The sequence below is a fragment of the Callithrix jacchus genome, chromosome 3 (assembly GCF_049354715.1).
Source record: "Callithrix jacchus isolate 240 chromosome 3, calJac240_pri, whole genome shotgun sequence".
In the NCBI taxonomy this organism is placed as follows: Eukaryota; Metazoa; Chordata; class Mammalia; order Primates; family Cebidae; genus Callithrix; species Callithrix jacchus.
In genome coordinates this window covers 171,041,955-171,056,336 of record NC_133504.1, presented here as the reverse complement: position 1 = coordinate 171,056,336, position 14,382 = coordinate 171,041,955, and positions in this window count along the sequence as shown.

Genomic DNA, 14,382 nt, shown 5'->3' with positions numbered 1-14,382 from the left:
CTTATAATAATTTTATGAGGAAAAGTGAGAAAGTAAAAAATAGCTTATTTAGTAAAATAGTAATTGAAAACTTCTTAGGTTTGGAAACAGATATGAAGACCCAGATCCATGAAATTTGTAGGTCCACAAATAAATTCAACCCAAAGAGATCTTCTCTAAGGTACATTTTAATCAAATTGTCCAAAGTCAAAGGGAAAGAGAATTTTTAAAGAAGTAAAAGTATCAAGTTATGTATAAGGGAATCTTCATTACACTATCAGCAGATTTTTCAGTAGAAACCTTGCAGACCACTATAGAATGTGATAATATATTCAAAATACTGAAAGAAGAAAACTGCCAACCAAGAGTATTATATTCAGCAAAGCTGTGCTTCAAAAATTCAGGTGAAATAAAGTAAAAAACAACTTCAAAACAATCAATAAAATGGAATAGTAAGTCCTTATCTATCAATAATTAACCTTGAATGTAAATACATTAATTTATTTAATCAAAAGACACAGAGTGACCAAATGAACAAAGACACTAGATATAATTATATGCTGTCTACTAGAGATCCATTTAAGCTGTATGGGAACACACAGACTTAAAGTGAAGGAAAAGAAGAAGATATTCTGTGCAAATAGTAACCAAGAAAGAGTAGGACTGACTATACTTATTATCTCATGAGATAGACTTTATGTCAAAAACTTCACAAGAGACAAAGAGGGTTATTATTTGATAAGAAAGGGGTAGTGTTATCAAGAGAGAATAACCATTGTAAATATGTATGCACCCAACATTGGGGTACCAAATACATTAAGAAATACTAAGGGAATGAAGGGAGAAATAGAAAGCAATACAATAATAATAGGAGACTTAAATACTCCACTGTCAACAATGAATAGATCAACTAGATGAAATATTAATAAGAAAACACAGAACTTAAATTTCACTTTTGACCAAATGGACCTAATAGATATATAATAAATCTTTGCATTAAATAGCAGCTGAATGAATATTTTTCTCCAGTGTACATGGAATGTTCTTCAGAATATACCACATGCTAGTTCACAAAACAAGTTTTAACAAATTTAAGAAAACTGAAACCATACCTACTATTGTTTCAGACCACAATGTTATTGAAATCAATAACAGGAGAAATCATAAGTTTACAAATATGCAGAAATTAAACAACATGCTTCCAAACAATCAGTGGATTAAAAAATTAAAAGGGAAATTAAAAAATAACTTGAGACAAATAGCAATGAATAAAAACTTATATAATGCAGCAAAAAGAGTTCTAAAGGGACAGTTTATTGCAATTAATGCCTACATTAGAAAATAATAAAAATTCCAAATAAATAGTCCAACATTATGCCTCAAGAAAATATAAAAAGAAAAAAACTAAACCAAAAATTAGTTGAAGGAAGGAAATAATAAACATTAGAACAGAAACAAATCATATAATGGAAAAACCATAGAAAGAATTAATAAAATCGAGTTTTTTCTATAAAATAAATAAAACTGACAAACCTTCAGTTATCCTAAGAAAAAAAAGAGTGACCAAATAAATAAAGCAAAAATGAAAATGAAGATGTTACAGCAGACACCTGAGAAGTAAGTGGATTATTAGGGACTATTATAAATAAGTATATGCTAACAAATCAGCTAACTAAGAGAGAGTGGATAAATTCCTAGAAAAATACAGCCTACCAAGATTGAGTCAGGAATAAATAGAAAGCCTGAAGAGACCAATAACAAATAAAGAAGATTAGAGAATTAGTAAAAAATCTCCCAAAAATGAAAAGACCAGTATCAAATGGCTTCTCAGCTGAATTCTATAAAATTTTCAAAGAATTGACACCAATCCTCAAACTCTTTTGAAAAATGGAGTTCAAAGACTTTCAAACACATTTACAATGTCAGTATCACTTTGATGCCTGTATTAGTCCATTCTTGCATGGCTGTAAAGAAATACCTGAGATTGGGTAATTTGTAAACATCAGAGGTGAAAGTAGCTCATGGTTTAGTAGGCTGTACAAGAAGCATGGTGCTGGCATCTGCTCAATTTATGGTTAAGCCTTAGGGAGCTTTCAATCCTGGCAGAAGGCAAGGAGGAAACAGGCATGACTCATGGCAGAAGCAGGAGCAAGACAGAAAGAGTAGAGGGGAGGTGCCATACACTTTTAAATGACCAGATCCTGTGAGAATTCACTATCATGAAGACAGCACCAAGCCCCAAGCAATGTGCTCCCATGATACAAACACCTCCCACTAGGCCCCATGTCCAGCACTGGAGATTGTAATTCAACATGAGATTTGGGAGGGGACAAATATCTGAACTATATCAATGCTTAAGACAGACAAATATACCATTAGAAATGAAATGAAATAAGGAATGAAGTAAGAAATGAAAACTATAGGCCAATTTATTTAATGGATATTGATGCAAAATTCTCAATAAAATATTAGCAAACTGGGCTGGGTGTGGTGGCTCAAGCCTGTTATCCCAGCACTTTGGGAGGCTGAGGTGGGTGGATCACAAGGTCAAGAGATCGAGACCATCCTGGTTGACATGGTGAAACCCTGTCTCTACTAAAGATACAAAAAAATTAGCTGGGCATGGTGGCGCATGCCTGTAATCCCAGCTACTCAGGAGGCTGAGGCAGGAGAATTGCCTGAACCCAGGAGGCGGAGGTTGCGGTGAGCCAAGATTGTGCCATGGCACTCCAGCCTGGGTAACAAGAGCGAAACTCCATCTCAAAAAAAAAAAATTAGCAAACTGAATACAACAACACATTAAAAAGATTATACATCATGACCAAATGAGATTGATTCTGTTAATGTGATTCATCACATTAATAGAATTTTTAAAGTCACTTATCATTACACTCAATTCAGAAAAAGCATTAGACAAAGCCCATCACCCATTCTTGATAAAATTTCTCAACAGTTTAGGTATAGAAGAAAAGTTTCTCAATATAAGAAAGGTCATTTATGAAAAAATCCATAGCAAGTATTAAAATAAATGGGGAAAAAAATAGAAGCTTTCCACTAACATCTGGTAGAAGGGAAGTATACCCACTCTCACTATATCTAATCAACATAGTGCTGGAAGTAGACAGTTGACTTTTGAACAATGTCAAGGTTATGGGCACAAATTTCCATACAGTTGAAAATCCATGTGTAACTTTTGACTTCACACATACTTAACCAGTAATAGCTTACTGTTGACTGGAAGCTTTACAGATAATATAAATGGTTTATTAGCACGTATTTTGTATGTTTTATATATATATTATATACATAGCTAGAGAAAAGAATACATTATTGAGACAATGATAAGGAAGAAAAAGTATATTTGCTACATATTAAGTGAAATATATCACCATAAAAGTCTTTATACTTATCATCTTTCATAGAATAAGCTGAGGAGGAAGAGAAAGAGGAGAGGTTGATTTTGCTGTCTTGGGGTGGCAGAAGTGGGAAACACACATATAAGTGGATCTGTGCAGTTCAAACCTGTGTTGTTCAGGTGTCAACTATACTCACTAAAGCAATCAGACAAGAAAAAGAAATAAAAGGTATACAAATTGGAAAGGAAGAAGTGAAATTACCACTGTTTGTAGATGACAGAATTATATATGCAAAAACCCTAAATATTCCATGAAAAATTTTAGAACTGAAAAATAATTTTGTAAATAGTAGGATAAAAAATAAACATACAATAATCAATAGCATTTTAATACAGAAATACCTAACTAAAAAATAAATCATAAAAGTAATCCTATTTATGTTAGTATATAAATAAAACTCCTAGGAGTAAATTTAACCAAAGAAGTGAAAGATCTGTGCATTGAGCACAATAAAACATGGATGGAAAAAATTGAAGAAGAAACAGAAATGAAACAATATTCATGGCTTATGGATTAGAATTGGTATTTTTAAAATCTTTATACAGCCAAAGCAATATACAGATTCAATATGATCTCTATCAAAATCCAAGTAGCATTCTTCACAAAAATATAAAAAAAATTCTACATTTGTATGACTGCATAAAACACCATAAATAGCCAAAATAATCTGAGAAAGAAAAACAAAGTTGGAGTCATTACAGTTCTTAATTTAAAATCACATCACAAAGCTATAGTAATTAAAACAGAATGGTAGTGGCATAAAAACAGACACATGACTAATGGAACAGAATTGAGAACCCAAAAACAAAAATGTTAAGTAATTTTGACAAGGATACCAAATGGACACAATGGGAAAAAGATAGTGTCTCTTCAATGAGAGGTGCTGGGAAAACTGAATTTTTACAAGCAAAAAAATGAAATTGGACCTTATACCATACACAAAAATTAAATAAAAAATAAATAAAAGAGCTAAATATAAGACCAAAAACTATAACTCCTGCTCCTGGACATTGACCTTGGCAATGATATTTTGGAAGTCATTACAAAAAGCTCAGTCCACAAAAGCAAAAATAAATAAATGGGACTATATTGAACCAAAAAGCTTCTGCACAGAAAAATAAACAATTAATGAAATAAAAGATTAGCCTATGAATTGAAAAAATATATGTTTGCAAACCATGTATCTGATAAGGGGTTAACATCCAGAATTTATCAAAAACTCATAGAACCCAACCTAATAATCAATAAAGTGGATACAAAATGTGCAAAAGACCTGAACAGAATTTTCTACCAAGAAGACATGCAAATGACAAACATATATAAAAAGACGCTCCACGTCATTAATCATCAGGGAAATGGAAGTCAAAAAACACAATGAATTACAACCTCACACTAGAATGGCTATTAACAAAAAGTCAAAAGATAACAAATTTTGGTGAGAGCGTAAAGGGGAACACTTATATACTGTCCATAGGAATGTAGATTGTTATAGCCATTATGGAAAATAGCATGGACTAAAGAAATTAAAAATAGGACAACCATATGATCCAGCAATCTCTCTTCTGGGAATATACCCAAAGGAAATGAAATCACCCCTTCATAAAAATAACTCATATTTATTGTAGCGTTGTTCATAATAGCCGAGATATAGAAACAACCTACGTATCTGCCAATAGACAAATGGATAAAGAAACTGTAGTACAGGTATACATAATGGAATATCATTTAGGCCTTAAAAAATAAAATCTTGCTATTTGCCACAACATGGATAAACCTGGAGGACATTTTGCTGAGTGAACCAAGACCCGGCTGGGCGCCGTGGCTCAAGCCTGTAATCCCAGCACTTTGGAAGGCCGAGGCGGGTGGATCACGAGGTCAAGAGATCGAGACCATTCTGGTCAACATAGTGAAACCCCGTCTCTACTAAAAATACAAAAAATTAGCTGGGCACGGTAGCACGTGCCTGTAATCCCAGCTACTCAGGAGGTTGAGGCAGGAGAATTGCCTGAACCCAGGAGGCGGAGGTTGTGGTGAGCCGAGATCGCGCCATTGCACTCCAGCCTGGGTGAAAAGAGTGAAACTCCGTCTCAAAATAAATAAATAAATAAATAACCAAGATCCAGAAATAAAACTATTTCATGGTGGTCTCAAATTTATATGTGAAATCTAAAAAAAAAAAAAATACTAGGAGTTGGGGATGAGGAGAAGGGAAGAAATGGAGAGATGAAGGTCAGAGGATACAAAGCAGCTGGCACATGGCATGAAGAAGTCTAGAAATCAAATATGCAGCATGGGACCACAGGTAATAAAATTGTATCGCATATGGGATTCACACCAAATGAGTAGGTTTTAGCTGCTCTTTGCCATGAAATTTTTAAAAATGGGTAACTGTGAGATGATGGATATGTTAACCTCCTTCATGATAGTAACCTTTTTACTATCTATACATAGCTCATGACATAATATAATATGTCTTAATTATACACATTAAAATTTATTTTAAAAATTAAAATGAAGTTTAACATATGATATTTGGAGCAAAGCAGAGAAACCCTCACGATGGGTAAAACTGAAACCTTACTGGATTTCTTAAACTCATTCTAAAGTTTTGATTTTTAAAAAAATTTCAAAATCCATCTGGTGTTGGGAGAGACACACCATTATCTTGTCAGAGCTTAGGGCATCTAAAGTCTTAACAGAGAACACGTGGGGAACAAGCAATTAGACGGTGACATGAAACAAGTAATTGGAAGTGTGATGAGTACTGTAAAGGAGAAGTGCTATGGGACATATGACAAGGGGACCCTAACATTCCTTTCCTTTTCTGTATGAAGTCCAAGACCTACACATTTTCAGCTGTAGTGCAAGAAAGCTCTTGAAAGAGTTGGTGTTCAGAAGCCTGATATGTGTGGAGGGTTGGGGGTGGGAATCACCCCATCTGGCTGCCCATGAACTGAACAAAAAATGGAAAGACCTTGAAACAGGACTTGGATATGGTAAAGATGTTTTACTCTTTGAAAAATTGAAGACAAAATTGAAGAGTTGGACATCTTGATTTTAAGAAGGAAAAATTATTTCCTTTCCCTTCCATTGTTAGGAATATAGGGAAGAGAAGCTGCAAGCAATGGCCACTTCACATTGTATGGATAAGCTTGAAACGTTTTACTCCTCGTGACTTTGAGGTCTTGGGAGGCTTGATTATAGGAACTATTTCTATGATAGATTCATGGTACCAAAGCAGGAAGATATTAGAGGGTCCTCAAATTGTATGTCAATCATAGTCTGATCTAAGCTACTGCATTTAGCATGTGCCATGGTCTTCAGTTTCAGTGGGAATCAGTGTCGCTTGGAGGGCTTGTTAAAACACGAATCACTGTGCCCCACCTGGAGTTTTTGATTCATGAGGGCTGGAGTGGGGCCTGAGGATTTGCATTTCTAATCAGTTCTCAGGTGCTGCTGCTGCTGTTTCTGCCCACTTGAGAGTCCTTGGTGTATGCCAATGAGTCAAGTAACCCTAATCATGAGAGGTGAAGAGGATTGCCCTAAAAATCAGAAGACCTGAGTAGAGATTTAAGCTCCACTGTATAAATGTCTTGACAATCTTAATCTTAATCTTGTCATTAAATTTCTCCAAATGTCTTCCCTCAACTGTAGGATGCATGTTTTCTAAGAACTTGTCATTATACAAGTTACATATTTAAGGGCTAAATTATACAACATATCTGAAATCGTTTTATAAACTAAAAAAAAAAAACCTACGAGATTAAAACCTTTTTCTTAGCTTTCATCATGATCATATGTTTGGATAGTGTCTGTCATGAACAATTGTTCAAAAATTGGGGGTGTCTTAGAGGGCTGCAAAAGCAAATCTCTGATCTCCAACAGGCATGGTAGCAGGAAGATTGCAGTGACTGTTAATATGCTACGAATTAGACATTCCTGAAAAATTTACTTGTGACCAATTCTGTGGTGCTTCTGGAAGCTCTGTCATTGTTGCCTTTGGAAATACGTCAGTTTTTTTTTTTTTTCAGAAATCAGAGCTGTCTGATCCAATTTTAGGTGAATGGATAAAGCCTCCTGGCCAAGCCAAGTATGATTGAACATCCCACAAGCACGATAGGGTATTAACAAAGAATGGAATCGTTTAAGTGTTAAGTGATGTATAACAAAAACAAGAACAAAAACAAATAACAAGTTATTTTGGCTCTGTGAAACAACTCACTTTTATTGATGAGCTTTAAAAATCCCAGTTGCCATTCTTATTTTCCGGTCTATTTATCTACTGTGCAGTTACTTTTATCCAAATGTATTTGGGTTTTGTAAAACAATTAAACTGTACACCAAGAATCTTTCTATTATCATCAGCTCAAATCAAGGTCCCATATTTTATTGACTAACAACTATCTAAGGTGTTTTATCTCTAGTTTCAGCTGGGCCCTCGCGGACTTGAGCTGTGCTGGGAGAAATGGGCAACTCTGAACCTTGGTGAAAATGGAAACATCAATGTGTCCTCGAAGCAAATCTGTGAAATGTCCTGGGAGAACTGCAAAATTGAGAATCCCTCCCATGGAGTATCTTGAAATCCTTTATTTGGCCATTAAACTGCTCATAACACTTATCATTTCAAGTGGTGACAGAAAATCATTGAGAGAGGTTTCTGCCGTCCAGCAATGACAAGGAAAACATCCCTGCATATTGGTTATCTTGGTCATGTTTGTTCTGAGCCCTGGGTGCATGCCAAATGGCTTGCCAGGCAGTCCTCAAGGTTTGACTTGAAATATGGTTTTTCCCTTAAGCTTTGTGGGTACATGCTTTCTTGTGTTTTCATAATTATAGCTGGAAGATTTCCCGTAGGAGGCTGAATTGTTGTTCAATAGCAGATAGATGAAGGAAGAAAACATATTTAAAAGGGTACAGAACTGAAGGATTAACAGGAGATCCTTGAGAGCGGTCTCCAGGTCTTAGAAGAGAGACCCATCAGCAACTGTAAGATGCAAGTCTAAATCAATAGCTGGGACTCTAGAGTCAGACCGACGGGGCTGAATGCTTTGGTCTATCACTCTCTAGTTCTCTGACCATGAGTAAATAACCTTTCAGAGCCTAGTTTCCTCCTTTACTAAATTAGCTTAAAATATTTCCTTCCTCACATATGTATGATGAAGATTCTGTTAGTTTCAAATAGATTGTTCCTTTAAAGAAGAGAAGAAGGTCTTTGTCCATTTATTAATACATACTGTTTGAAAAAGTTACAATGTGCTGGAGACTAGAGCTATCTGCCTCCAACTACCTATGCCACCCCAGTATGAAGAGTTCCACGGTCAGCATGCAGGCAGTGCTTACATCTACTTGATTAATTAATTGCATAAACACTTCTGATTTAGCTTCTTTAAAATAAAGTGGTACAGTGTGGATCAACTCCTTTATTCACTTCTCATCCTCCCCTAAAATATATTATGCAACCTTTAATTTAGACTCCCTTGGATTTAAAAAATAAAATGGCAGAATTTCTTCACAGGCCTTCCACGTCTTAGTATTTCCTGGGGACATACTTGATTAAAAGTTGACTTGAGCAAAGTTTGTTATTTTATACAGGGTAAAATAAATGCAAAGGACCATGGCTATGTCACTATCATAGTTTATATTCTTGAAGTTTGGATCTAATTTTTTATTTAGGCAATTTGCCCCCAATGAAATATTATACATTATCATGTAGCTGTTAATAAGATCTGATACCGTGACTTTAAATTGAATTTCATTAAAAAATAAGAGCGTAAAATGTCTTCCTAATAGTCTTAATTAGGGAAAATAGAAAACCATAGTGTTTCTATATTAATACACTAAGATAATTGGGGTAATATGAAATACATAGAAAAATAGGAAGTCTGGAAGCCAAAGGAAAAATAACCCACTGTTTTCCAGTTCTTACTATTTTTGTTTCTGGACTGAGGAGGCTCAGCACATGTCAGGCATAACGTCTTTAAGGAATTATTCTCTTTCAGGTGTTCAAGTCAGTATTGTCTTGTTTTGCAGCCACTGTAGCCCTTGTTTTGTGGTGACTACTTTCCTGGGAAAGGCATTGTTCTGAATCTTATGGCTTCATAACAACTACCACTTGTCCTCCTGATTAGGGCATTGTATGAAAACAGTGCATTCATTGCTGGGTTCTCACTAATCTCTCTCCTTTCATCCAGTGCCTCCCAGTTTCTCAGAGAGCTCTGCCTTTGCATTTTTAATTGAATGCTCCTAAAAGTTTATATTCATGTATTCTGCTTGCCAGAAATCTCTGTTCATACCTCACTATGAAGGTCTTATCTTTCTCTTTTATATTTCAGTCTGGTCGGGGAGTGAAATTAAGCTTGATTCCCTAATTGGGAGCCACATGGGGCATCCGCGTGATGGTAACTGTACCAGAACTCAATAGCTACCCAGCACTCTGAAACAGAAGGTCGCCATTTTGTAAAACCAGAGAAAGTGCTACTGGGCATTTTGCAGAATTGTCAATCAGGACAGAATGGACACTAATTGCTTCTCCCACAGCTGTTAACATTTCTCTTCAGTAGCCAAGCAACCCTTAAAACAGAAAGAAACTCTCTAAGACATCTGAAAATTTTCTGCAGACCTAAGTATAGGCTTCCAAGGTGACATCTGTGGTAAGTTGTTCATTGATTAATGTAAATGAAGAGCTAACACTTCCAAACAAATAAAATATTTCAGATAAAGAGATCTGACTCTATTGGAAGGCTATAGTCATCAGATGAATAAGATTATCCTATGTTTACAATTTTTGTGAATGTTGATATTGTTATAATTTTATATGTTTCTCTGTCACAGTGTTCTCCATAGTAAAATGTGGTTACATCCGGGGATGGACAAAGCAATTTAGTGGGTATGAGAACAAGTTATGAAAACATCTCTCTATATTCATTTTTATCTAATAATTAAGAAAATAGTAAGTAACTTATGCAACTCAATAGCAGAAAAAAATCTAATTAAAATATGGGAAAATAACTTGAACAGACTTTTTAAAAATGAAGATATGCAAATGCCCAACAGGTATATGAAAAAGTGCTCAACATCACTAATCATGAGTGAATTGCAGTTGAAAACCACAATGAGACATCACCTCATACCTGTTAGAATGCCTGTTATCAAAAAGACAAGAGACAGCAAGTGTTGGTGAGGATGTGGAGAAAAAGGAACCCTTGTCCACTGCTGATGAGAATGCAAATTGGTACAGACATTATGTCTAAATGTATGGCAGTTCCTCAAAATATTAAACATATGACTGCCATATAATACAGCAATCCCACTTGTGGGTATATATATATATATATCTCCAAAGGAAACAAGACAGAAATCCTGCCATTTACAATGAGGATGAACCTTGAGGACATTATGCTAAGTGAAGTGACATAGACTGAGAAAGACAAATACTTCACAATAAATGATTACATGTGGAATATAAGAAAGTGAAACTCACAGAAACTACATAGAATGGTAGTTGCCAGGGGATGGGGGTTGGAGGAAATGGGTACAAATTTACAGTTACAAGACTGAAAGAGTTCTGAGGATCTAATGCACAGCATCAATAACTGTAGTCACAATACTCTATTATGTGCTTGAAATATGCTAAAAGAGTAGATCTGAAATGTTCTCAATGCACACAAACACAATGGTAATTAAATTAAGTAATATATGTGCTAATTTTATTGTAGCAATCTTTTCACAATATGTACATATATCTAATCATCGCATTGTACACTTTAAATCTATACAATTTTATTTTCCAAATGTACCTTAACAGAGCTGAACAAAACAAGAGTAAGAAAAGATGCAAGTTTTACTAATATTTAGTTTGCATATTTAGCACATATTTAATTCACAAACATATATATAAAGAGAGACAGAAAGAATGAAGGAGGGAGAATGAATGCTCCAAAAATTTTGACTGTTGGGAATATGTATCAGTTATCTATTGCTGTGTAACAATTACTGCCCCACCGCCCCCTGACTCCACATAGCAGCTTACAACAGCCCGTATTACCTCACAGTTTCTACTGCTCGGGACTCTGAATTCAGTTTAGTTGGCTGCCTCCAGCTCAGTGCTTCTCATAAAATCCTGGCCAGGGCTGTGGTCACACTGAAGGCTCAATCAGGGAAGATCTGTTTCAAGTTCAGCCACCTGGTTGTTGATGATAGACTGAGAACTTCGGTTCTTCACTGGTATTGGCTGGAGGCCTTCCTTCTTTCCTTGCCTTTTTATAGGGCAGCTCACAATATGGCAGCTGGCTTCCCTCAGAGTGGGTGAGTAAAAGAGAGAGAGAGAGAGAGAGAGAGAGAGAGAGAGAGAGAGAGAGAGAGAGAGAGAGAGAGAGAGAGAGAGAGAATGAGAGCATGCATCCAACTCATAAGCTGAAGTCTTTTAATAACTAATCTTAGAAGAGGCATACATCACTTTTGCCATATTCTATTCAGCAGAATCAAATAGAAGCAATTTGAATAGAAATAGGATAAGATGGGATGGGATGGGATGAGTTGGGATGGGATGGAATAGAATACATGTGTCACTAAACCCAGCCCATACTCAAAGGAAGTGGATTATATAAGGGTGTGAATAAAAGGATGGATTCATCTTTTTTTTTCGGTTTCACTCTGTCACCTAGCCTGGAGTGCAGTGGTACAATCTCAGCTTACTGCAACCTCCACCTCCTGGTTTCAAGTGATTCTCATGCCTCAGCCTCCTGAGTATCTTGGACCACAGGTGCTCACCACTATACCCAGCTAATTTTTGTATTTTTTGTAAACACATTTAGTATTTTTGCCATGTTGGCCAGGCTGGTCTCGAATTCCTGACCTCAAGTGATCTTCCCACCTCGGCTTCCCAAAGTGCTGGGATTATAGGAGTGAGTCACCACACCAGGCCTCATCTTTGTATTGATAAGTATTTCAGAGGCTGCTCACCACACAGCAAGTAATCAAAAAGTCTGGAAACGCCTTCCCTAGGGGATAAATTGGCCCCCTCTTTTCTGTAAAAGTCCACATTATAAATATTTAGGCTTTATGGGCCACATGTGGTCTCTGTCGAATATTTTTTAACAGCCTGTATAAACCATAAAATTATTCTAAGCTTGAAAGCCAAACAAAAATAGGGAACAGGCCAGATTTTATCCAGAGACCATAGTTTGGCAATACCTGTTCTAGTGGACTGTGAGGCAAATTTTAGCTCAGAATTCCAAAGAACTCTAACAATTAAGGCTATCCAATGATAGAACTAGTTTGCCCCCAAATGATTCACTTATCCATAGGATTATTGAAGCAGACTTATCTAGTTCTCTTACACTGGATGAAGGACAGTTGGAATTCAGAGATACAGGAAGAAAAAAGGTAGCAGTTGAGTTTTTCCCAGAAAATGAGTTTCAAAAGATAGGACTCAATAAAAGTACCTTCTCGATAAACAAAGCTGAAAATGTATTTACTGTATTTCATTTTGAGAGAAACACAAATGATTAGCGCATCAAAGTCTCTGAGAAGCAAGAAAATGTGTTTAATTTTGGTTTCTCCAAACTTATCTGACCAAGGAATCTCCCATTCCCTTTGGTTTTAGTAACACCCTTACTTCTATTCCATGGACCAAAGTTAGGAAACTACAGATTAACTGATACGTAAGATTTCTTCTGACTTTTAGGGTTAATGATTCTAGACATGTAAGATGGTATGTGGTTTCATTAACTAACGGTTAATATTTTCATGTATGTCTATTTCCCTACAATGTTTAGTTGATTTTAACAGACATTTACCAAGTACATGCATTAAGCTGTGCACTCTTGCTAGGCATGGAAAGGTAAAGGTGGTATAGCTCATGTCCTCAAAAAGCATATTGATTTATCCTCGTCTCTGCACTTTAGCACAGTGCTTCTCACACAGAAAGTATTCAGGAACCATTTATTGAATGAATGAAGGCCAAGTAAAACAGAGCTGTTTGAATCTTTTGAGCCATTTGGGATTGTAGACACAGAGGAGAATTATCTCTGTCTGTCTCTGACGCTCTCTCTCTTTTTCTCATGGGGAGAGAGAATTTCCCTCTGAGTTTATAATCCCAAATATATATGAAGAGAGAGAGTGACTCAATGAATTCTGGATGAAAAGCAACAATGCAATCAGTTTTCCCAATGTTGCCATAAATCTAGATACATGTTCCTGAGCAATCAAACTAAGTTTATCACCATTATAAATTAAGGAGATTAAACTAGAATTGTGCTTCTGAAATTCAGATTTATATTAGACTCTGCCACTTTAAAAATAACCCTTGTGGATTCAAGTTGACGTCTTTCCACTAGATGATTTGATATGACTGTGGCTTTCATCTTTGAATAATAGAGTATTATCTGGTTACAACACATAATTCAATTAACATTATCCTTTAAATTTCTCCATCCTTTGTTGAAATGCTTAAATTTATTCCTCTTTTATCCTCGCCTCTCCTTTTTCAATCTTGGAGACTACTGTCATTAATCTATATCTTTTGAGGTTATCATTTCACTTTAGCTAGGAAGCATTTCATTCTTATCAGCATCCACAGTGCTTCATCTGGGCTGTTCTTCTCTATATTGTGTATTGCCATCAATATTCCATTCTTATATATTTTTAATCTCAGCCAAGAATGTTGTATCATCTTCATTTCTGGTCAGATAAAATAAATGTTTCATTGGATATGTAAATGATCCTGTAAGCTAGATGAATTTAGAAGGTTTTGCTTTCAGTATTGAAATAAGATCTTTATCCTTAAATCAGACAGTATGGAAACAAATGAAATGTTACATGCTGATATATTTTTAAATGCTATTTTTTTAACCTTCCCATGAAGGAAAAAATGACATCTGCGACTTAGGATTTGCTTTGGAAAATGAAGTCTTTTCATTTATTTACAAAAAAAGGAGGATCAAGATCACTTAGGGAAGCTTTAATTCTTTGTCTATTGCTCCAGCTG